The sequence below is a fragment of the Myotis daubentonii genome, chromosome 19 (genome assembly GCF_963259705.1).
Source record: "Myotis daubentonii chromosome 19, mMyoDau2.1, whole genome shotgun sequence".
NCBI classification, from domain to species: Eukaryota; Metazoa; Chordata; class Mammalia; order Chiroptera; family Vespertilionidae; genus Myotis; species Myotis daubentonii.
In genome coordinates, this window is record NC_081858.1 from 24,719,865 (window position 1) to 24,743,989 (window position 24,125).

Consider the following 24,125-nt stretch of genomic DNA (forward strand, 5'->3'; position numbering starts at 1 on the left):
ATAAAATATATTTTTAAAAAAAGAAAAAAAATGTCATTAAGACACTGCTCTATTAGCCTATAGGTTATATCTGATACCGGGCCACACCTATGGGATTAGGGCTGCCTCCAAAAAAAAAAAAAAAAAAAAGTTAATAGTAGGGAAATATTTACCAAAAAGCTGGAAACTTCTCCCAAGGCAGCCCCTGGATTCAGGGAGTTTCTGGGATGTGTGGAGCACTGTGCCGGTGACTGGCAAGGTTTCAAGGAAATGCGCGCGTGCTTTCAGGGAGCGTAGAAACCGGGAGTAGCTTGGACTGATGGGGCACCTGTTACATGCCAGGTGCTCTGCTAGGTAATGAAGGTATGGTTTCACCCTCAGGACATCATTATGAGAGGTATTTTAGCGTGCTTGAGAAAGCGGGGGCAGGGAGAAAAGGGGGTTCACAAAGCCAAGTTCAGTGACTGGTGCAAAAATCACTCAGCTAGCTCGTTTATAGAACCGGGTTTCAACTCCAGGTTTTTAAAACTCTGGTGCCTTGGTCTTTCCACTACCCTGACTTTTTTCTAGATAAAAATAAAAAGTCGAGGCATGCAGACAATCTTTATATCATACAGATTTGTGCACCCGTGGGGGCCCTCAGCCTGGCCTGCAGGGATGGGGGGAAACAGGCCTTTCTCGCCCAGTCGTGCCCCCCCACCCCACCCCAGCAGCAAGCTAACCTACCAGTCGGAGTATCTGCCCCCTGGTGGTCAGTGCATAAAGCGACTGGTAGATCCGTCCAGTGAACCGGCACTTAGCATATTAGGCTTTTATTATATAGGACAGGGGTGGGCAAACTTTTTGACTCGAGGGCCACAATGGGTTCTTAAACTGGAACGGAGGGCCGGAACAAAAGCATGGATGGAGTGTTTGTGTGAACTAATATAAATTCAAAGTAAACATCATTACATAAAAGGGTATGGTTTTTTTTTTTAGTTTTATTCATTTCAAACGGGCCGAATCCGGCCCGCGGGACGTAGTTTGCTCACGGCTGATATAGGAGGATAATTGGTCTCAGTTATGGAAAAAAGAGTGTTATGGTCAAAATTCAGAAGATACTTAGAGATAAGAATAAATTAACTGCATATTTGAATACTATACCCCTGCATATATTAGTTAGGAGATGTTATTTAAGGTCCAAGGAGGTAATATTAATTACCAAACTTATAAGTAGTCATTTTATGTTATAGTTCCTCCCTAAATGTTATGCAGGCTGAAAATATAACTTGTTCTAAAAACATGGATAAGTTTGTGGTTGACATGCTTTATCAAAGATTAAGAAAAATTAGGACCCCGCAGAACATTTCTGTAACTTTCTAAGTCTTCCCATGAGTGTTCACTAATTCCATTGTCTGCACAGCACAGTTTCTGCTCATAGTACTCAAATGAAGAGATGGTGTGCTGGGTATAGCATAACAGTATGGACATTGTCTCCCTTTCCCATCTAAGGATTCATATTAAAACAGTTGAGTCTTGCCAGGTACTCAGTTGGAGTGTCCTTCCGTACACCAGAAGGTTGCGGGTTTGATCCCCAGTTGAGGCTCGCATGGAGGGGCAAATGATGAATGTTTTTTTTTTCTTTCAATGTTTTTCTCTCACATCGATGTTTCTCTGAGGATTAAAAAAAAATACACTCAATTGAAAACTACAAGGATGAATTAAGAAAGTAACCAGTTCATATTTGTTGTGAGGAATAAAAGATATGAAGTATATAAAGCACCCATCATACACATTATCAGGGAGGTGTTCAGTGAATGGCAATCATGTAAAAGCATACAGCTTTCAGAGAGCAGAACAGTAAGATATAATTAAGTTTTGTCCATCCCTCTGCCTTCATTCCTGGAGGTAACTACTACCATTAATCATTTTTCATCTTCATACATGAATAAGAATGCATATATGTGTACCTGCATTCATATCTGTATCCGTATATGACTATAATAACTTACCCTTTCACCTGCAGTGCATACATATAAATTTTAGTTCTTCTGTATTGTCACCAACATTTGGTATTGTCAGAATAATTTGATATTTGTATTTGTTGCAAAATGTTCACCATAATAAGTCTAGTTAATATTCATCGCCATAGTTCCAATTTGTGTCTAATAAGAACTTTTAAGATCTAATCTCTTAGGAACTTTGAAATATGCAATACTGTATTAGTAACTATAGTCACCATACTATACGTTGCATTCCTATGACATATTTACTTTATAATTGGACATTTGTACCTCTTGATCCTTCCTACCAATTTCCCCCCTCCCAAAACCACCCCCAACTCCAGCAACCACCAGTCTGTACCTCTGTGTGTATGAGCTTGGGGTTTGTGGGTTGGTTGGTTTTAGATGCCACATATGAGATTATTTGGTATTTGTCTTTCTTTGTCTGACTTATTTTACTTAGCATATCGCCCTCCAGGTTCATTCATGTTGTTGCAAATGGCAAGATTTCCTTTTTTATGACTGAATAATATCGCCTTGTGTACATATACCATATTTTCTTTATCCGTTCATCCATCAGTGGACACCTCCATGTCGTGGCTATTGTAAATAAAGTTGCAGTGAACAGGGGAAAGGGGAGGGGGGTGCATATATCTTTTTTAGTGTTTTTGTTTTCTTTAGATAAATACCCAGAAGTGGAATTGCTGGATCATACGATAAGTTTCTATGTCTAATTTTTTGAGGAACCTCCATACTGTCTTCCACAGTGGCTATACCAATTTACAATCCCACCAACAGTAGACAAGGGTTCCATTTTCTTCACATCCTTGCCAACACTTGCTATTTCTTGTCTTTTTGGCGATAGCAAGTCTAACAGGTGTGAGGTGATAGCTCATTGTGGTTTGGATTTGCATTTCCCTAATGATTAGGGATGCTGAGCACCTTTCCATGTACCTGTTGGTCATATGTATGCATTTTTGGGAATATGTCTGTTCAGATCCTCTGCCCATTTTTTAATCAGGTTTTTCTCTTTTTTTCTACTGAGTTGTATGAGTTCTTTATATATTTTGGGAATTAACCTTCTACCAGATATGACTTGCAAATATTTTCTCCATTCAGTAGGTTGCTTTATGATAGTTTTCTGTGCAGAAGCCTTTTAGTTTGATATAGTCCTACTTGTTTGTTCTTGCTTTTGGTGTCCAACAAAAAAAATCATTGCCAAGATCAGTGTAGGAGCTTATCATCTATATTTTTCTATATTATTTATCCACCTGTATTTTCTATATTTATTATTTATCCATTTTATAATTGGGTTATTTTTTTTAATATATTTTATTGATTTTTTACAGAGAGGAAGTGAGAGGGATAGAGAGTTAGAAACATTGATCAGCTGCCTCCTGCACACTTCCTATTGGGGATGTGCCTGCAACCAAGGTACATGCCCTTGACCGGAATTGAACCTGGGACCTTTCAGTCCCCAGGCCGATGCTCTATCCACTGAACCAAACCGGTTAGGGCTATAATTGGGTTATTTTTGTCTTGATTGATTTGTAAGATTTTAAAGTATATTCTGGGTATGAGTTTATTGATACACATATAATTTTTGTATTGTTTACTTAATGTTATTGTTGTTAATCCTCACCCAAGGATATTTTTCCCATTGATTTTTCTAGATAGAGTAGAAACAGAAGGAGGGGAAGGTATGAGGGAGAGAGGGAGGAAGGAAGGGAGGGAGGGAGGGAGGGAGGGAGGGAGGGAGAAGGGGAGGAAGGGAGGGAAGATAGATAGATAGATAGATAGATAGATAGATAGATAGATAGATAGATAGATAGATAGATAGGTAGATACTGGAAAAGATTGAGATTGGTTTCCTCCCCAACACACCCCAACTAGGGGCCTGGGAGGAACCTGCAACCCAAGCACAGTATGGGCCCTTGACCAGAAATCGAACCCTTGGTGCTTGGGCCATCGCCCTAACCACTGTGCAACAATGGTGCTTTTTAAAGAACAAAACATTTTGATGAAATTCAGTATGTCAGTTTTTTTAAACCTTATGCTTTTTATGTCCTAGCTATGAAATCTTTTTTTTTTTTACTCCAAAATTGCAAAGATTTTTCTCCTACATTTTCTTCTTAGAACAGTGGTTCTCAACCTTGGCTGCACATTAGAATCACCTGGGAATCTTTTTAAAATCCTGATCCCAGGTGATTCTAATGTGCAGCCAAGGTTGAGAACCACTGTCTTAGAAGCTTTTTACTTTTTGCTGTTTTAATTAGATTTTCAGTTCCGTTAGAAAGAGCTTGACAATTTCTACAAAATCAAGCCTGCTGGGCTTTTGGATGGGGTTGGACTGAATTAATCAATTTGGGGAGAATTGACAATTTAATGATGAGGTTTCAAATCCATGAAAATTCAGTTCTTTTTCTTTACTATCTCTTGACAGTGTTTTATATTTTTCAGTGTAGTGGTCTGAAACAAAATGCTTAGAATATATTTTTGTTAAATGTATTTCTAAGCATTGTATGTTTTTGGATGCTCACATTATTTTTAAAATTTCAATTTCCAATTGCTAATACACTAAAACCTCCATATAATGGATTAATTCAGGCCAGGGTGTGTCTGTTAAAGCCGAAGTCCATTATATAATAAAGTAGGTTTTCCAAGTGTGTTATGTTAAAACATTGACAAATTACCTGTTTTTACTTAATGTAGACATGTTTGTGTAATTAACTATGTGTGAAAAGTTTAATTTCACAGGAAAAATTTTCTATATTATTACTCTAATTTTTAAATTTATGCTGAATAGGTTCAGTAAATAAGTGCATTTCCCAGTGGCTGTGAATAAACAAATGCCTGCAGCTGGGGTGTGGCTTAGTGCACCTGGGAGCATTGGCTGGCACGTGTTAAAACTGCTGCAGAAAGCCATGCCATGCATTGAGAGCGATGTGGTGTGATCACATGGTAATGATTCCCCAAACATTGTTTATAAGCATTAACTCTTGGATTTAAATATGTAGACTATAGTTATAGAAATGTAATATTAATTTATGTTGGTGAAATTACAACAGTGGTTTTTCCAATATAGGGCCTATTCGCTAAAATTGTTTAAAAATAACAGTGAATTAATAACAAAAAAACCCCTGTTAACTTAGTTATAAGCAAATCTTGGTTAAAAGCATTTTAAAATTAACAGGGTGTTAATTTTCATATATGACATATGGACTGGAAATTTTGTCCATTAAGTCTGAAATCCATTAAATCGAGGTCTGAGGTCCACAAAATCAAGGGTTTACTGAATATGGATACACATTATGATTGCTGCATACACATTATGATTCCTGGTGAATTGAAGATGTTATAATTATGTTTCTCTTTATCTCTAGTTATTTTTTATCTTGAAGTCTACATTATTTGATTTTAATATAACCAATTCATTAATCTTATTCATACTTACGTATTTTTTAATGGCACATCTTTCCATCCATTTACATTCTGCCTATTTTATGTCTGTGTATTTCTCATAGACAGCATGAGTAATGCTTTTTTATCCATTGGACAACCTTTGCATTTTGGAATGTTTAATGCACTAACAGTTAATATAATTATTGATATGGTGGTTATTTATCTCCTTTGGTTTTTGTTCTTCTGTTTCTGCTTATTAACTATTTCTCTTCATATTTTTTAATTTTTTTTTTTAATCCTCACCCAAGGATATTTTTTCCATTGATTTTTAGAAAGAATGCAAGGGATGGAAGCAGGAGGGAGAAGGACAGAGAAGAAGACAGAAAGAGAGACAGTGATCGATGTGAGAGTGACACATCAATTGATAGCCTCCCACATACACCCCAGTAGGGGCTGCGGATCAAACCCACAACCCAGGTATGTGCCCTTGATTGGGAATTAAACTGGTGACCCTTCAGTTTTCAGGCTGAAGCTCTAATCACTGAGCAACACCAGGGCTCTCTTCATATTTTTTAAAGTTGTTACTTGAGGAATTAAAATGTATAAACTTAATTTTTCATAATCTACTTAGATTTAAAATGTATGTACCACAGCACATAAAATATAAGAAACTTTCAGCTATATGGGTTCATTTACTTTAGTCCTCTATGCATTATGATATAGTTGCTATACATCATAGGGGGGAAACGTCCAGCCAGCGAAATCATTTGGTCTGACGCTGCCAACACATTAGGGGTGAGTTAATTAAATGTTTGACCAAATATAACAGGCTAATTTTTAAGTTGATCATTTTGTGTGGCCCTCCAGTGAAGTTATCCAAATGGCCCTTGGCAGAAAAAAGGTTCCCCACCCCTGCTCTACATAGTACATGTAGAGACATGATTAACTCCATTATACAACGTTATAATTTGTGCTTATACAGTCATGTATTTTAATGAAATGAATGGAAAATCAGTCTTGTATGTTTACCCCATATTTATCATTTATGATCCTGTTTATTTCTTTGTAAGTATCTGTTTTCTTTTGGTATCCTTTGTCTCCTGCCTACTGATCTTCTTTTAACATTTCTTGTACACCTGCTAAAAATGAATTTCTTTTAGTTTTTTGTTTAATGTAAAATTTTATTTCACTTTAACTCTTAAGGGATATTTTTTACTGGATAAGGTATTTTGGATTTTTTTCTTTTATTCTTTTAGAACTTTAACATATTGTTCCATTGTTTCTTCTGGCCTTTGTTGTTTCTAATGAGAAGTCAGCAGACATTTTGAATCATTCCTTATTCCCTTGTAATGTGGGTTTTTTGTTGTGGGTTTGGTTTGGTTTTGCCTCTGGCTGCCTTCAAGATTTTTTTTCTTTAATTTTGGTTTTTATCATTTTGATTATGGCTGTGCCTAGGCATATTTTCCTTCGTGTTTATCTTTCTTGGGGTTTGCTGAGGTTTATGACTTTAACGATATTGAGTCAGTTTGGGGCCATCCTTCGTTTTTTTCAGGTATTTTTTCTTTTTCATTTTCTCTCCTGCTAGGAATCAGTTACATATATGTTATATACCTCATGTTGTCCCCCAAGTGCCTGAGGCTCTGTTCACTTTTTAAAATATATTTTTCTAAGTATTGTCAAATTTTTATTGATGTTGCTTCAAATTTCATATATCCTTTTATTCTCTTCAAATTGCAGTTAACCCATCCAGTGAAGCTTTTATTTCAGACATTGTAATTTTCAAATTTAAAATGTCCATTTATCTCTTTTATATTGTTATAGTTTCTCTACTGAGTTTATCTTTTTATTCCTTGCAAGTATATTCTCCTTAATGTCCTCGAACATAGTAGTACTAGCTGCTTAAATTCCTTGTATGTAAACTCTAACATCTGGAGTCCTCTCAGAGTCAGCTTCCATTGAATGTCTCAGTATGGTCCATATCTTCTTGAAGTACCTTTGGATTGTATCTTAGTCACTATGAGTGATGTATTGTAAAGACTTTGGATTCTGTTGTATATTGCTTTTTTTTTTTTAATCAGGCCATTAGATTGATTCAACTGGAATTATAAACTTTATGTCCTCCACAGTGGATAGCAGCTGAAATTTTTGTTTGGTCCTTTTAGCCTTATCTGGACTACTTAGAATCTGCTCTGTACATATGTACTTTATGGGGTAACCAAAGATTGGGGCAGTGTTTATAAACAATTTGGGGATGCTCCTTATTCTCTTCTTTGTAGTATTTTCCTCCTCACCAGCTGCTACATTTGTTCTGAAATTCTGAAATCTTTTCCTCTGAGATGAGAAAGTAAAACTATAGATTTTCTGAGTTTTAGCCTCTTGGCCTGCCCTAAGTAGAAAACCAAGAACTCATCCCAGTGCTCGATCCTCCAGTGCAGTATCTTGCTGGTTTTGATGCTTTCCAGTGCTTTTAGGTAGCGGCGGGGGGTTGGTTTGGTTTTTTGATGTTTTGTTTTTGTTTTTGTTTTTTGTGTGTTTTCAAAAGTATTTTGTCCAGATACTATAGGTGTTGTATGTGGAATTATTGTTCTAATATAAATTACTTGGCCATTATTAGAAGCAACATCTCTGGGTTCTTTTTAATGCATGAGTTTTATGGACACTCATCTGAGGAGAGCAATCTTACATAGGTCCTCATGAGTCCCTATTTTAAGACATGAATTGGGTGACAGGCTTAAGTAACATTAGCCATGACTTTACCCCAGGCTTTAGCTGTTAGATTTGGAAGTAGGAACCCTTACTTAGAGTTAGTTAGGTCAGGTGGAGGTATTCCTCCAAACTGTATGTAATGAGTACACTGCAAACTTTATAAGACCAGTAGTTTCAATAAATCTTGTTTCATATTCATATAGAGCACATTAAGGGAAAGGTCCATTTCATGTTAAATTATTATGATAAACAGCTTCAATTTTTGTAAATGATTCAAAAATAATATATAATTTAGAGAAGTGATGAATTTGGGTGTGCCCAAGGAAAAGAAAATTGCCTACATTATTAGTAAGTTCAAGAGACATAACCATCTGTGACTTGATGGAGGGGGGTGTAACATAAAGATGTATGATGCCATTTGTAAAACTAATTTCTCTTTCCATTTAATCTGTTCTTGCCTAAGTAAATACAGCTAGTAATTAAGATACCATTTTGGTGTGGCTTATAAATGCTGTTGCCTTCATTAAATTTCACACTTGTGAAAAGGAGCTATTAAGAGACAGCCTAAGGTAACACTTTTGAATAGCTAACTTTGTTAAAAATATGTTTCTAAATTTCTTGCAATAAAATGTAATTGCATTTTGTTTTCACTTGCTAGAATCTTCTCACATATTAAGTATTAGAGATAAATAAGACTTGATGCTAGAGGGAGCATTCTGTTAAATTTGGAGTAGTATAGTGACTTTTGAGTTCCCCTTTCCTTGCCATTCATGATAAATATCATTTTCTGGTTTCTCTAATTTTTCTTACAATTCACTGCTTCTAACATTAAGCAGTGGCAGGAGAGAGATTCTAAAATATATACTATTTTGAAACTGTCAAATTTTGAAATATTTGCCATAAAATTAATATGGTTAAGAATCTATCAATCATTGAGCCTGATTGCAAAACTAGTACCTTGTTCTAATATTGCAACACTGGAGCATCTTGATGGCATGCCTATAAAATAAAAACAAAACAAAATAGGGTAAGGGAAGAAGAGAAGAAAGGGGAAAAAACTATATAATCTTTTATTGTTGATAACACAAAATCATAGCCAATAAAAACATGTCCTACCTTATAAAAATTGGTACATAGTAAAATTGTTGCTGTTGTATATATGAACAGTGAACTTCTTATATGACATGTCTTTATTATTTCATGCGTTATGATTTTTTTCCCATTGGAATTTTAACTCTTCATTTCTGTGACTAGTCTGTAGTGAGTCTAGTATAAGATGAAAATGTTTTTAGATTAAATGTTAGTATTACCTTTAAGCAACCGGTATTGACTTATCTAAAGATAGATCTTTATTCAGATATTTTTATTAGTATCGCTTTCATACAGGAGAAACAACTGAGCCCTTCTTTCTCTCTAAGTCCATTGCATGTTTTAAAAAGTGATAGTATTAAAATGCTCACTTCTAAAGTTTGCTCTTCAAACAGATATTGATGTAAGCATTCTCTTCTATTTGATTACCTTTAACCTCAAAAGACCATCATTAAAGAAAATATATCTAGTTCTGTCTTTTAGGTTTATTTGGTCCTTTGCTTCTTCCTAGTATTATTAATAGAATGTACAGTTAGCACTGGATGAATTTTATGATGTGAATACTTTTATACAGAACAAGACTAAAACTCTAAACTTGCTTTGAATGCAAATGTAAAATTCTTTTGAATCCAGTAATTTTAAATCTAGGTTTGAAATCAAATTACTGTGTTAAGTTGTACAGTTGAAAGTGGGTTTTCTTCAAACTAATACACAAATCTGTACTGTTCATGTATATACAAACAGTGACTACCTTGAAAATGTACTGGAAGAGACATTCTCGTTTTCAATAGCAATAGAAAAATACCTAGGAATGAAGTTAATGCAAATGTTTTAAAGTTGTAGGAAGACAACTTTATGACTTTCCTAAAATACACAAATATGACCTGAACGACACCCTTGATGATAAATATTACTCTACAAACTAGGAATAGAAGGGAACGTCCTCAGTGTGATTAAGGGCATCTAAGGAAAATTCACAGCTAGGATCATCCTGAATGTGAAGGACAGAGTGATTTCTAAGATAATGAGCAGGATAAGAATGTCCCTCCCCTCTTCTATTCAACATTGAACTGGAGGTTCTTGTCAGTACAGTTAGGCAAGAAAAAGAATTAAAAGGCATCTAGATTGGAAAGGAAAAAGTAAAACTATCTCTATTTCCAAATGTCATGTCTTGACTATGAAAAATCCTAAAGAATACACACACACACACAAAAGAACTAATAAGTTCAACAGGATTGCAGGATATAAGATTAGTATACAAAAATCAATTTCTATTCCTTGCAATGAACAAACCAAAATGACATTAAGAACATAATTCCATTTATAGTAACATTTAAAAGAATAAAATACTTAGAATAAAGTCCAAAATCAGGGTGTGAGCTAGGCCATGCTCCCTCTGAAACCTCTGGGGGGAATTCTTCCTTGCCTCTTCCTTATAGTTTCCTGGCAGTCTTTGGTGTTCCTTGATTCATAGGTACCTTACCCTACTCCTCCATCCTCACATGGCATTTCCCTGTATCTCTTCATGTCATTTCCTTCTGTGACACCAGTCATGTTGGATTAGATCCCACCTTGATAACCTCATCTTAACCTTACTTCTGCAAAGATGCTATTTCCAAACAGGTCACATTCAGAGGTACTGGGGGTTAACACTTCAATGTTTTTGGTTTTACTCTTTAAGGAGTCTGGATATTCATGATTCAAAACTTGGAATGTTTAGAAATATCCTCTTCAAAATGAGAAATTTTTCTGTTAAATGCTTATAAAGGGGCCAATTCTATGGGCCATTTTACTGTGTTCAAAAACGAAACCTAGAGGAGGAGAAACCAAGATGGCGGCATAGGTTAACGCCAGAGATTGCTGCCTCGAACAACCACTTCAGAGATATAACTAAAGGACAGAACAGACATCATCCAGAACCACAGGAAGGCTGGCTGAGTGGAAATTCTACAACTAGGAGGAAAGAGAATATCATACCCAGACTCAGAGGAGGCGCAGTGCTGAAGTGAAATACTCAGGTGCGGAGCACGCGCGCGGAGCGGGCTGGCGGCGGAGGGCGCGGTTGTTGTTTTCAATCGGGAGGGAGTTTCAGACTCTGAGCTCCAGATCCGGGCGAGTCTCTGGGGACCCAGACTCAAACGGGAGAAGCGGGACTGTCTGGTTTCGGTCGGAACTCGAAGGCAGCTTTCTCTCCGAGGTTTGCAGCAGTTGCTGGGACTCTTGAGAGGCAGAGCCCCTAGGGACGGAACTGAGAGCAGCCATAACTGCTCGCTCCGGCCCGCCCTGTAGATCCCCAGGGACCCGCCCCGCCCAAGCCCCGTGCAGAACTATTTGCCGGATAGCCTCAGGCAAAGGCTAGATTAGCACCGCCCTAGAGATCCAGTACAGAAGCTCTCCCACTACAGACACAGCTGACTCTCACCCCTGGTATTACCGACAACAATCAAGGCTTAACTACAAGACTGAGCACAAAGACCACTAGGGGGTGCACCAAGAAAAGATAAAAAAATGCGGAGACAAAGAAACAGGACGCAAATGTCAGAAATGGAAGATATAGAGCTCAAAACCGCACTTTTAAGGTCTCTCAAGAACTGTCTAGAAGCTGCCGATAAACTTAGTAAGGCCCTCGAAAAGACTGGTGAGACCGCCAATAAATGTAGCAAGATCCTCAAGAAATCTAATGAGACCCTCGATGTTGTGATAAAGAACCAACTAGAAATTAAGCATACACTGACTGAAATAAAGAATATTATACAGACACCCAACAGCAGACCTGAGGAGCGCAAGAATGAAGTCAAAGATTCAAAATGCGAAGAAGCAAAAAACACCCAACTGGAAAAGCAAAATGAAAAAAGAATCCGAGCCGAAACCGGTTTGGCTCAGTGGATAGAGCGTCTGCCTGCGGACTGAAGGGTCCCAGGTTCGATTCCGGTCAAGGGCATGTACCTGGGTTGCAGGCACATCCCCAGTAGGAGATGTGCAGGAGGCAGCTGATCGATGTTTCTCTCTCATCGATGTTTCTAACTCTCTATCTCTCTCCCTTCCTCTCTGTAAAAAATCAATAAAATATATTTAAAAAAAAAAAAGAAAGAAAAAAGAATCCGAAAATACGAAGATAGTGTAAGGAGCCTCTGGGACAGCTTCAAGCGTACCAATATCAGAATTATAGGGGTGCCAGAAGATGAGAGAGAGCAAGATATTGAAAACCTATTTGAAGAAATAATGACAGAAAACTTCCCCCACCTGGTGAAAGAAATAGACTTACAGGTCCAGGAAGCGCAGAGAACCCCAAACAAAAGGAATCCAAAGAGGACCACACCAAGACACATCATAATTAAAATGCCAAGAGCAAAAGACAAAGAGAGAATCTTAAAAGCAGCAAGAGAAAGAAACCGAGTTACCTACAAGGGAATACCCATACGACTGTCAGCTTATTTCTCAACAGAAACTTTGCAGGCCAGAAGGGAATGGCAAGAAATATTCAAAGTGATGAATACCAAGAACCTACAACCAAGATTACTTTATCCACCAAAGCTATCATTCAGAATTGAAGGTCAGATAAAGAGCTTCACAGATAAGGAAAAGCTAAAGGAGTTCATCACCACCAAACCAGTATTATATGAAATGCTGAAAGGTATCCTTTAAGAAGAGGAAGAAGAAGAAAAAGGTAAAGATACAAATTATGAACAACAAATATGCATCTATCAACAAGTGAATCTAAGAATCAAGTAAATAAATAATCTGGTGATCATAATAGAATCAGGGACATAGAAAGGGAATGGACTGACTATTCTTGGGGGGGAGAGGGGTGTGGGAGATGCGGAAAGAGACTGGACAAAAATCGTGCACCTATGGAAGAGGACAGTGGGTGGGGAGTGAGGGCGTAGGGTGGGGCGGGAACTGGGAGGAGGGGAGTTATGGGGGGGAAAAAAGAGGAACAAATGTAATAATCTGAACAATAAAGATTTAAAAAAAAACAAAAAAAAAACGAAACCTAGAAATAATTCCAAATTTATATTCTCATTTCTTACCTTTAGGGAATATGGACAGAAATGCAAATGTTTATCATTTAGTTATGATAAATCAACCTTTGGAACCACCGCTTGGTGCTTGGTTGTGCTAGAAGAGTATTACAGAAAAACAGTAGCTTTCATTGTCATTTTTCAGGCATAATTACAGTAATAGAGTTGGATAAAATTAGTTGATGAAGATAGGATTAAGGTAATATTGTTTTGACTTGGTTATATTTTATTTTTCAATGTATACATTTATAAACATAATTTGATTCACAAAAAGTAGATTGTTAGTTCATAGGGCAATATTATGTCTTTTTCATGATCAGTTGAGTAAAAATTCTCAATTTAAATAAGATCTATTTTCTGTGAAGTGTGGAGACTGCCAGTGAATTCAGAGTGTTTCTTAACATTTTCATTTTTTTTTAAGTATATCTTTATTGATTTCAGTGAGGAAGGGAGAGGGGGAGAGAGATAGAAACATCAATGATGAGAGAGAATCATTGATTGGCTGCCTCTTGTATGCCCCCTACTGGGGATCTAGCTCACAACCTGGACATGTGCCTTTGGCAAGAATCGAATCTGGGACCCTTCAGTCTGAAGGTCACCACTCTACCCATTGAGCCAAACCGGCTAGGGCCAGAGTGCTTCTCAAATTAAGAAATTTAGAGCATCCTGGATATTTCCTTAAGTCATGCTGAATGTTCTTATTGGCAAATTATTCTATAATATAATGCTCTGAAAGAGGGATTCTAAGCTTATCTGGGAAATAAAAGTAGGGAAATATTTATCTGTTAATCATATTCTAATCCTAATGAATTAAAAATTTTACTTTCATGATATAATTTAAATGTTCAGCCAGATTTTCAAAAAATGGAAAGTAGAGATACTATTCATTGTCATTTTGCCCTTTAAAAAACTTTTTAATACAAGATTAGCAAGATATTAGAGCTGTGGTAATTAGATTTCTTTTAGGATAATAAACCATTAAAGTTTATGAGTCACATTAACAGAAAGACCTCTCAGTTCCACCATTTCCCTTTATCAGTTCATTCCACAATGAACATAAAATCCTCTGCCTGGAGTTCAGAGCACAGCAAGGGAGAGAGGGAAAAGCCAGAACAGAAAATAATAAGTGGGAAATGTTTGGTGTCTCTCTCTCTCTCTCTCTCTCTCTCTCTCTCTCTCTCTCCCTCCCTCCCTCCCTCCCTCGTACACTTATTAAAGCTGGGGACAATGAAACAAGGAAGGGCTTAGGATAGAAGAAGCAACAGGAGAGGGCATAGGCGTGGCAGCTTTAGCTCACTGAGAAGTCACAGAAAAGGGGGCTTTGGAGATGGGCCCAGGGCGGTTAGCCTGAGATGGGCTGCTGCTGCCCATTGCTGCCCTGGTTGCCAGTCTTTGTGGGGTCCCTTAGAGTTTAGGAGATGCAAGGCTGAACCGGAAGAAGAGAGGGAAGGGAAAGGCACAGGCATGATTCTGGGAGGAGTGCGCCCAGTAACCTTTTGATCCTGAAGCTTATGGCAAATGTCTAGTGCTGAGTGCACTGCTGGGAACAGCAGAACTTGCCTGGGTGAGACTTCTCTCAGTGGCTTAGTAACTAGTTTGTGGTCTGAAGGATTCAGGTACTCCCCACATTTCTTTTCTGGAAGTCATCCCAGAGCCTTCATAGTTGTTAAAAAAAAAAAAAGAAAGAAAGAAAGAAAGAAAAGTAATAGAGCAAAGAGGAAGAGAGCTCTTGCCTTTTGTGTGGGAAGATTCACCTGATCATTCCTTGGTGTCAGGGGTGGTTGGTGGAAGCCTCCTGAAAGAGCAGGGTGTGGGCCACAGGCCAAGACTCTGGGTACAGAGAGTGGATGCCACCTGTCACTGGTATTGACTGGAAGAGTGTCTCAGTGACAAGAGTGCCATATTGCTCTATTCCAGCCCTACTTAGAGGGGCCCTGGGAGAGGACTGAGGCAGACGCTGTGTGAATGGTCACAGACCACAATGTGATAAAACCCTCCCGTGTGTGCACCTCACTATTTCTTATCCTTGCCCTCCACATTACTTGACTCTTATTTTCATTATTATGGATTTTATTCTGTACTTTTATTTAGAACATCTCAAAACCTTTTGGAAGCTGAAGAATATATATGTATTTCTGCATGCATTATCTTAACAAGAATATCCAAATTGATAGACATATCCAAAAAGGTTGTGAAAAGCATGTGGGTTTTCTTTCAAAAGAATTCTTTGATTATAGATTTTCAAAGGAAAAAGCCATTGTTTGCAACTTATTCTTCAAAAAGTGCCAAATGCTCTTTTGTGGCCAGGAAGATGTATCAAAAGCACATCCTTCTACAGAAACTTCAACATCTTTCTGTGAATTCTAAAAGTTTGAAAAGTCCCATAAGTAACTCTGTATGTGTTGGGATCTGGCTAGGAATGTGAGTTGGGAATTGGGATGATCTCAGAAAGCAATCTGGCATCTACTCAATCAGTTGTGAAGTCATTGGCATTTTTAGAACCCTGCACAAATAAGCACTTTTACTGATTTTTTTAAAAATTAACCTAAAAACTTAAAAAGCCAAAGTGAGCAGCAACAGCATTTATTTAATATCATAAAAAAATTGCAATCCAGGGGCATAGATTCAGGCAGAAACCCAAATTATGTCCCAATTTGGCAAGGGGTTTTTATGAGAAGGGGAAGGGAAATAATTATATGAATAGAAGGAAGCAATTTCTATAGGTGCTAATAAGCTAAGTTATTTTTTAGCTATACATGGTGGTGCTAATTCTAAGGAATGTCCTTAAATTTCAGTCCTCTTAGTCAGGATGTCTGCGAACAGTTGTTTGGAATATAGTGTTAGTTTGGCCCATTCCAAAGGTTATTTTGCCTAGTTCAAACATTCCAAAGGCTCACAAGGATCAAGACCTGCAAGGTCTTTTTATCTTCATTTTGAAATGGCTTAATTTATGTTTTTCCATTAAAATCCAAGTCAGCATTCTTTAGCCCACATAGCCAACCTAAATGAATTTTTCAAACAGTTGGTTTTGCCCAAAGGCTAAGAAAGAAACACCTCTACGCTATTACCTCTGACAGGAAACTTTAAACCCTTATCCTATACCTCATCTGATATGTGTGCATGACTCCCAATTAAAAATATGATTTTGGGGTGGTAAGTTAATTTTTTTGTTAAATACGTGTAGCTCTTTGCAACTATGTGGCAAATAGCCTATATATTGTTACTCATATGTTGGTTGATAGCCATCCTACTCAGTCTTTCAAGATTTATTAAACCTTTATCAGTTATTCAAATCTGAATGAATTATCAGTTTGGTCAGATTCCAGATGAAATTGATAGGTTTTGCTACACTGTCAAAGTTAGCCAAATGTTTTGGAAATTATTTGTCAATGCAGTGAAAGTTTATCTGATACTAGAGGCCCAGTGCACGAAATTCATGCATAGGTAGGGTCCTTAGGCCTGGCCGGCGATCAGGGCCAATCTGCAGGGCGACTGGTGGGGCGATTGGGGGGCTCCTGCTGGCATCCCCTTGGCTGGCCTGGGGCCTGTGGACTGGGGGCAGCTCCTGCATTGAGCGTCTGCCCTGTGGTGGTCAGTGCGCCTCATAGTGACCGGTCGCCGTTTGGTCAGTTTGCATATTAGGCTTTTATTATATAGGATCGCCTGCATAGAGTTTCCTTATGAATACATTTTTTCAGAAAACATGTTTTAGCAATGTTTTTATTTTAACGTATTTGGATGGAATTTTTTCAACTTAGATTATTAGCACTTTTTAGTAAAAAAGTTTCAGACATAAAGGAAAGGAAATAACATAATGAAAATCCATGCCCACCATCTATCCTAGGAAATAAAACATTACAAAGACAGTTGAAACTGCTGGTATATTCTTCCTACATTGTATTCTCTCCTCTCACCTGCCCTGTAAATTTGCTGTTGTAATTCCAATGCATGTCTGTAATAGATTATTTTTACTCATCATTGTTGATGAGGTTTATCCATGTTGCTATGTGCAGCTCTAGTTCATTCTTTTTTCATCACTAACATTTCATTCTCTTCTTGGTGGGTATTTAAGTTGATTTTAACATTTTGCTGTAATAATACCATATGGACATTCCAGTAGGTCTCTTCTTGTACACATGTATGTGTTTTTCTAGAATATATATTTATGAGTTAAATTGCTGAGTCACAAGGTATATATAAACATCTTTCATAGTTGTTCTCGAATTACTTGCCAAAATGTTTATACAGTTCACAGGCCAGTGGTGTTGTAGAATGTCTTTCAGTTTGAGTTTGATGTTTCCTCGTGATTAGATTCAGGTGGTACATCTTTGGCAGGAATATCACAAAAGTAAATGCTGTGATCTTCCCTGTGTAACCAGTAAGGACCTTCATTATAAAATGGCTCACAATTCCAATGTGTCCCGTTTCTAATGATGTTTATTTTGGTCCTTTTGTTAAAATGATGTTTGCCAGGCTTCTCTGGGTTTTTCTCTTTGTAATCGGTAAATATTTTGTGGAGGGGTACTTTGAAACAATGTAAATATTCCATTCTCCACATCCACTTCCTGCCATCTTGAAATAACAGGGTCCAGACTTCCCCTAAGGTCTTAAACAATAATGAAAATCTGACAGACTATGGGAAACAGTAGTTTTGAGACATTGGATGCTAAGCAGTGCTAGATATTGATCTCTCAAATGAGGTGAGCCCATGATTGCTGGGGTCCAGCCCCAGCTGGTCCAGGGGTTCCCAAAGGTGTGGACAGAGTCGGCGAAGAATGATTTACACGGAGACAGCATTCAGAACTCTCTAGCTTTCCTTAGTCTCCGTGGATCTTCCCTGTGCCTGGCTGAGGCCACAGAGAGAGAGACCCCAAGGCAAGCTGAGCCTTTATTTTATAGTTAGAGGTAAACAAGGTAGTGGTTTCCATTAGTTACACAGTTCTTGTGAGTTTCACTTGTTTTGACCATGGTTATACTTCCTGCACTTCCTCAGCCTATTAGCTTCCCAAATAAGATCTAGGGAGTGTTATAAGGTCAAGCCTAATTATGCTAAGAGGACTGTGCCCTCTAAGCTGGGAATTGTTTGTGACTTTGCCCACAGGTCAGTCCGAGGCTTAACCCTATATCAGCTCCCTACATCTCACCCTTCTTTTATTTTTTAAGCTACTATAATGAGAGTTTTTAAGCTACCATAATGACAGTAAAACTTAAGCATCAAGAACAAAATTCTGGCTATTAAAGCAACAACAAAATAATGCCAATGCAAAACCCAAAACATTTTAAAACTTGAACATAACATTTTTAAAACTAGTAATAATAATAAAACAATGGCAATGCAAAACAGCAATAAGTGAGAAATCAAACCACAGTAACATTTTTCTATCAAATGAAAGTTTCTTTTGCCGATTTACTCAAGAGTCCTCCAACTTGGCTGAGAGAGTAGCTTCCATTTCTTGCTTTTCTACCATCTGCTGGGCCTCAGTTGTTAACTTCTTCAGCTGACCCCAAGTCGGTGGTTTGGTTGTCCTTGTTGATCTGGCTAGTGGGCGTCATCACTGGCGACGGGCTTCCTGAAGTGTCAGCACATTGTACGACTGGATCAAAGGGTCCATCAGGGCCACGTTTGATGGTGGTGTCGGTGTCTGGGGAGGAGTCAGCTGTGCCCTCTGGGTCAGCTGATATGGATGATACTGGGGAGGAGGAGGATGAGGCGGAGATGGAGGATAGTAGAGAAAAAGAGAAAGCAAAAGAACTACAAGGCATGGAAGTGTTTAGAAAAAAGAGGAAGAAGAAAGTGAAGAAGGCAGCATCCTGACACAGCCCTTTCCTTCAGCTGCCCCTTTCCCTGTGGTCCAAGGTAGAAATGGGAAACAAGTCCTGTTGCAGTGAGAGGGCAGCTGCTGTCAGCCAAGTCTCTGTCTTTACCTGGGTCCCGATTGGAGCTGGGCCAAGTCTCTTTCTGTTCCCGATCTGAGCTGGGCCAAGTCTCTTTCTGTTATCTGGGTCCCGATCTGGGCTGGACATGGGAATTGAGAAGCAGCCATGGGGGCAGGAGACCTTCCTCAGAAGGGGCGAGTGTTCAAGCCCCTGCACAATTGGGGGGGTGAGGATCTGTGCCCCACCTCTGTTGAACCCCAAGTTCTCTCCTACTGGCCCCCGGCTGTGCCTGTCTTAGGTTGCCCCACCCTGTGGGGTCTTACCCGTCTTTGACTACCAGCCATCTCAGTTCTGTCTCCTTGGTAGCCTATGCCCCTGTGGCCTCCATGCCCAGCAACTGCCTTGGGGTCCCCTCGCCTGCTGGCAGGGCCCCGGCATTGATCACATATCTTGGGAAACCCAGGTTTCTTCTCCAGAGAGGGCCCAGCTTACACCATTGGGCGAGAGACAGATCCATGGTACCAGCCACCATGACCTCAGCAAGAACAGAGAACTCAGGCAACAGCTGTGGGCCTGGGACAGGGCTTTCTCAGCCCAGGATGTCAGGCTCTTGGTACAAGACAACTCCACGTATGGGGCATATACCAAACACTCCCAGTCACGGCAGAAAAGGGAGGTGCCTTTCCTGGAACAGTAGGGTAGGGAGATTCTAGAAAAGGCTGTGTTCAGGAGAGAAGGAGAAAGGCCAAAGAACCAGAAAACAAGTAGTCAGATTGAGAAGAAAAGAAAAAGGAAAGGAGATGTGGGACAAAGCTGGGACATAAGGACAGACAAAAAGGAGGCATATGTGATCCTCCCAATGGACAGGTGGTTCCAGCTTAGGGCTGTACATCTGCTGCAGACGGGCACTGGTCAGGTGTGCTAACTCAGCCTCCCAGGGGTGACGGTCCCCAGGAGGGAGGCAGAGGCTGCTCCTTCTGGAAAGATATAAAACATAACCTCTTCCCCACATCCTTACTAGATCTGGTAAAACTCTTGTCTGGTTTGTGTATCCTTCTACCAGGCTGAGTCGGCAGAGGCTATTGTACAGGAGGCCCGATGCCTTTTGGCTGCTGTACAACCCTCTGCAATGTATTTCCAAAAAGTCTAACATAAAAAAAAAAGGGGGGGGAACATAATGTTATGTTTTAATCAGACCAATGAGTAACATATTTTGAATTCCTGATTATTTCAGAGAAAACACATTTTATTTTTTCAAAAACAAGTTATACATTAGATAGTTAATTAATTTCTCCCGATTCAATTTGCACTTTAAACTTTCAGAGCTTGCAAGTCAAATATTAGCAGTTCTTTGATTAACTACACTTTCATATTTTTAAGAATAATTTTTAAAATCTAATAATTAACTTTAAACCATGGTTTTTCTGCCCGGGGAAACTGAGAAGCAAACTTGTAGGTATTAAAAAATGACTACTGGCGGAAAGCTGATTTCAAAGGAGCCACCCTTTGGCCGATTGACCTTTTCTGGGAAAGTCAGCTAGCAAAAGGTGTGGCCATTGAAATGCAAATTAACATTCCTAAAGATGGTTACTGGCGGGGAATTGGATTACCTGCATGCTAGGGGAAGGGGTGTCTACCCCTCCCTCCATTAAAAAAGGGTGTAGCTTTAAACTTTTTAATGGCAAGAAAAGAGACCTTAAACTTTCAGAGCTTTAAATCTTAGGTAGCAAATTAAATACTTAGCATTTTTCAAATCAATACTTTTACATTTAAGGATACATTTCAAATAAAATATAAGGCATTTTCAATTAGTAGATTAATTTCTATCATCTAGACTTCATACTAGGCATACTCAGATCAACATTTCAGTATTATAAATCTCAATACTTTTAGATGATTTGAACTTAAAAGTTTTAAGTTTCCAGCCAATAAGCCTGGCATAGCTGCTAAATTTCAAAATGGTCACAATTTTCCTGCTGGGGAAGTCAAGAAGCAAACCCATAGCTATTCACATGTAAACTTGACTATCAACTTCCTGGTGGTAGTTGCCTCAGGGGCTTGAAATTTCAAAAGAGCTACTTTAAATCGCCTTGGGAAACCAACCTATATTTCTTTCTCAGGTTCATCTCCGCCATTTTTAAGGCCAAAACAGTCTCGGGTTTTTATTCTGTACACAGCAAAAGTTCAAGTTCAGCTCAAAACTATGCGCACTCGTTTTTAAACTGGCCTTTTCACTTTACATGTGCACAGAAATCCCGGATGCATTTCTAAATTTTGTAAAACTTTTCAATTACAAGAAGGACTTTAAATTAGAATATTTGGGTAGGGGGCATCCACACTGGATGGCCACATGAGCTTCTTTCTTCCCTTCCCCCACATTCTGCTTTTGGGGAAGTTTCAGCAAATGACTCAGATGGCGTATTTTTCCCAAAGTCATGCTTAATAGAAAAAGACATTTTAAATTTTTTCCTATTTCGCTTTCTAAAGTCATGGGTAGCACCCAAGGTTATCTTAGCTAAAGTTTGGTTGTCATAAGATGTTCTCCGGTAATTTTTAAATAAAACATTGAGTAATCTCATTGTGGGAGAGCTTACGGCTCTGCCCTCTCTTGCCACCTTTGAATCTCTCCACACCAGAGGCGGATTCTGCAGCGGGGTTTCTTTTCTTATTACAGATTTTAGATTCCAAATACAAGTTAAGATATTAATTTGAACAAGAAACCACATTGAGGTGACCATGGCACTCTTTTTTTTTTTTTTTCAAGTTCTGATTAACTTTTTGGCAAACTTTTAATATCTAATGTACCTCTTTCAAGAAAACAAGGGTTATGTTCTATAATAACATGCAAAAACTGTAAGAGATTACCTTCTGAAACTAACTCCTTAAGCATGCAAATCAATAGTTTATCATAAAGTTTCCTACTTTTTTTTTTTTTTTGAAAAGCCAAATGTACTTTTTTAAAGCCAAATCCTGCCCCGTTAGCCTGGTTAAGAAAACATTCCCAGCCTACTTACAGATCTGGAGAGCTAACTTTGATGTGTTAAAACTAAGTAAAATGCAGTTACTCAATCCAAAGCAGGCATTAAAAAGAAAAACCCCAAATGCTCTCTTATATCCATTTTAAGAGTAGGATTGGCGCTTTCCGCTATTACCTGAGTCCTGATCTATCACCCCAGGGAGAGCTTGCCAATCCTGCACTTTCTCAGGGTGGAAAGGCTGCAGTGGGGTTAAGGATAAGGCTCTTTGGGCCTACCTTCTCCCATGCCTCTACATTTACCTTTCCTTCCTCAGAAAAGCATGGACACACTTGTATAAAACGTTCCGTCTGACTAGGAGCAACCCCAACTCCTCTGCCAGCAAGCATATGTGTTAAAAGATCAATACAGAGTCTTTTTCCTTTAGACTAAGTATGGCAAATCTTCTCAATCTAAATTCTGTACTATCCACCTTCTTACCCTACTTATTCTCTATAGGGGGATCTGCAGCACCCTATGGTGGAGTCCTATCCGTCCCGAGTGCGGGGGGGGGGGGGGGGGGGCCTTACCTAGGGGAATCCTGTTCAGGTGCCATATGCTGGGGTCCAGCCCCAGCTGGTCCAGGGGTTCCCAAAGGTGTGGACAGAGTCGGCGAAGAATGATTTACACGGAGACAGCATTCAGAACTCTCTAGCTTTCCTTAGTCTCCGTGGATCTTCCCTGTGCCTGGCTGAGGCCACAGAGAGAGAGATCCCAAGGCAAGCTGAGCCTTTATTTTATAGTTAGAGGTAAACAAGGTAGTGGTTTCCATTAGTTACACAGTTCTTGTGAGTTTCACTTGTTTTGACCATGGTTATACTTCCTGCACTTCCTCAGCCTATTAGCTTCCCAAATAAGATCTAGGGAGTGTTATAAGGTCAAGCCTAATTATGCTAAGAGGACTGTGCCCTCTAAGCTGGGAATTGTTTGTGACTTTGCCCACAGGTCAGTCCGAGGCTTAACCCTATATCAGCTCCCTACACATGATGCCCCAACTTACTGCAAGGCCTCACCACGGTGAAGGGGAACTCATACAAGCTCAGTGGTCTCTGTGAGTTGAGGTTGAGGATTTGGGGAGGTCAACGTGACTAGAACTCACAGGACAGAGTACGAGAGAGGAGAGAGCTACATAGAACTCTGGAGACCTACCAAGAGTTCTCCAGTCTTGAGCACATTGGTGAGGAAACTCCCCGAGACTAGGGATAGAAGCACCAAAATGAACAGGCAGAACAATGTGTGGAGCTCACATGTATGAGAATAGGTCATGTTCCCACCAGCCAGAGTGGAGAAACTTCATGGTAATACAGGCATTGGATAGATTCTTAGAATGTAGTCACCTCAGTGGTAGAGCCGAATTAGCCTTGGACTGTAGGCTGCTCAGGTCCAAACCTAACAAAGCTTAAAAGCAAACCCCGAAAAGATCCAATGTTTCCAAGTAACCTGTCCCAGAACAAAGCACAAAAGTATTTAAAGGAATACCCTCCCCTTAAAAGTCCCGCACCCTACAATGTAGAAGTTAGTGTCCAGCAGTAGCTACCAGGATGTAAAGTAGGAAAATAATAACCTTTACTGAGGAGAAAATTCTTCCAAAACTGATAAGAAAGGCACAGATGATAGGACTGAAGAAATGAGGACACTACGACCGCATGTATAAGTATACTTAATATTTTCTGGAAGATAAGGAGAGCATGAACATGATAAAGAGTAACATGGAGTCTTGGCCAGCTTGGCTCAGTGGATAGAGCATACGCCTGTGGACTGAAGGGTCCTGGGTTCAATTCCAGTCAAGGGCACGTGCCCAGGTTACAGGCTCGATCCCCAGTAAGGGGGTGTGCAGGAGGCAGCCAATCAATTATTCTCTGTCATCATTGATGTTTCTCTCTCTTCCTCTCCCTTCCTTTCTGAAATCAGTAAAAATACATATTTTTTTAAAAAGTAACATGGAAAACCTTTAAAAAACTTTCCACAGATGGAAACTATCTTGTTCCTCATCAAACTTTCAGTCTATTCATTTTTTAAATACCAGTATGGATTTGTGATTTTCTTATTTATTC

General features: G+C 39.0%; 1 long non-coding RNA gene across 3 annotated transcripts in view; it reads left to right on the forward strand.

Moving 5' to 3' along the window:
• Window positions 1–24,125, forward strand: part of LOC132222225 (uncharacterized) — a 47,765-nt gene that overhangs the window by 1,325 nt on the left and 22,315 nt on the right. For all 3 annotated transcript variants that reach the window (XR_009450163.1, XR_009450161.1, XR_009450162.1), the window contains exon 2: window positions 5,696–5,840. This is a non-coding gene — a long non-coding RNA (uncharacterized LOC132222225). The remainder of the gene's footprint in view (window positions 1–5,695; window positions 5,841–24,125) is intronic.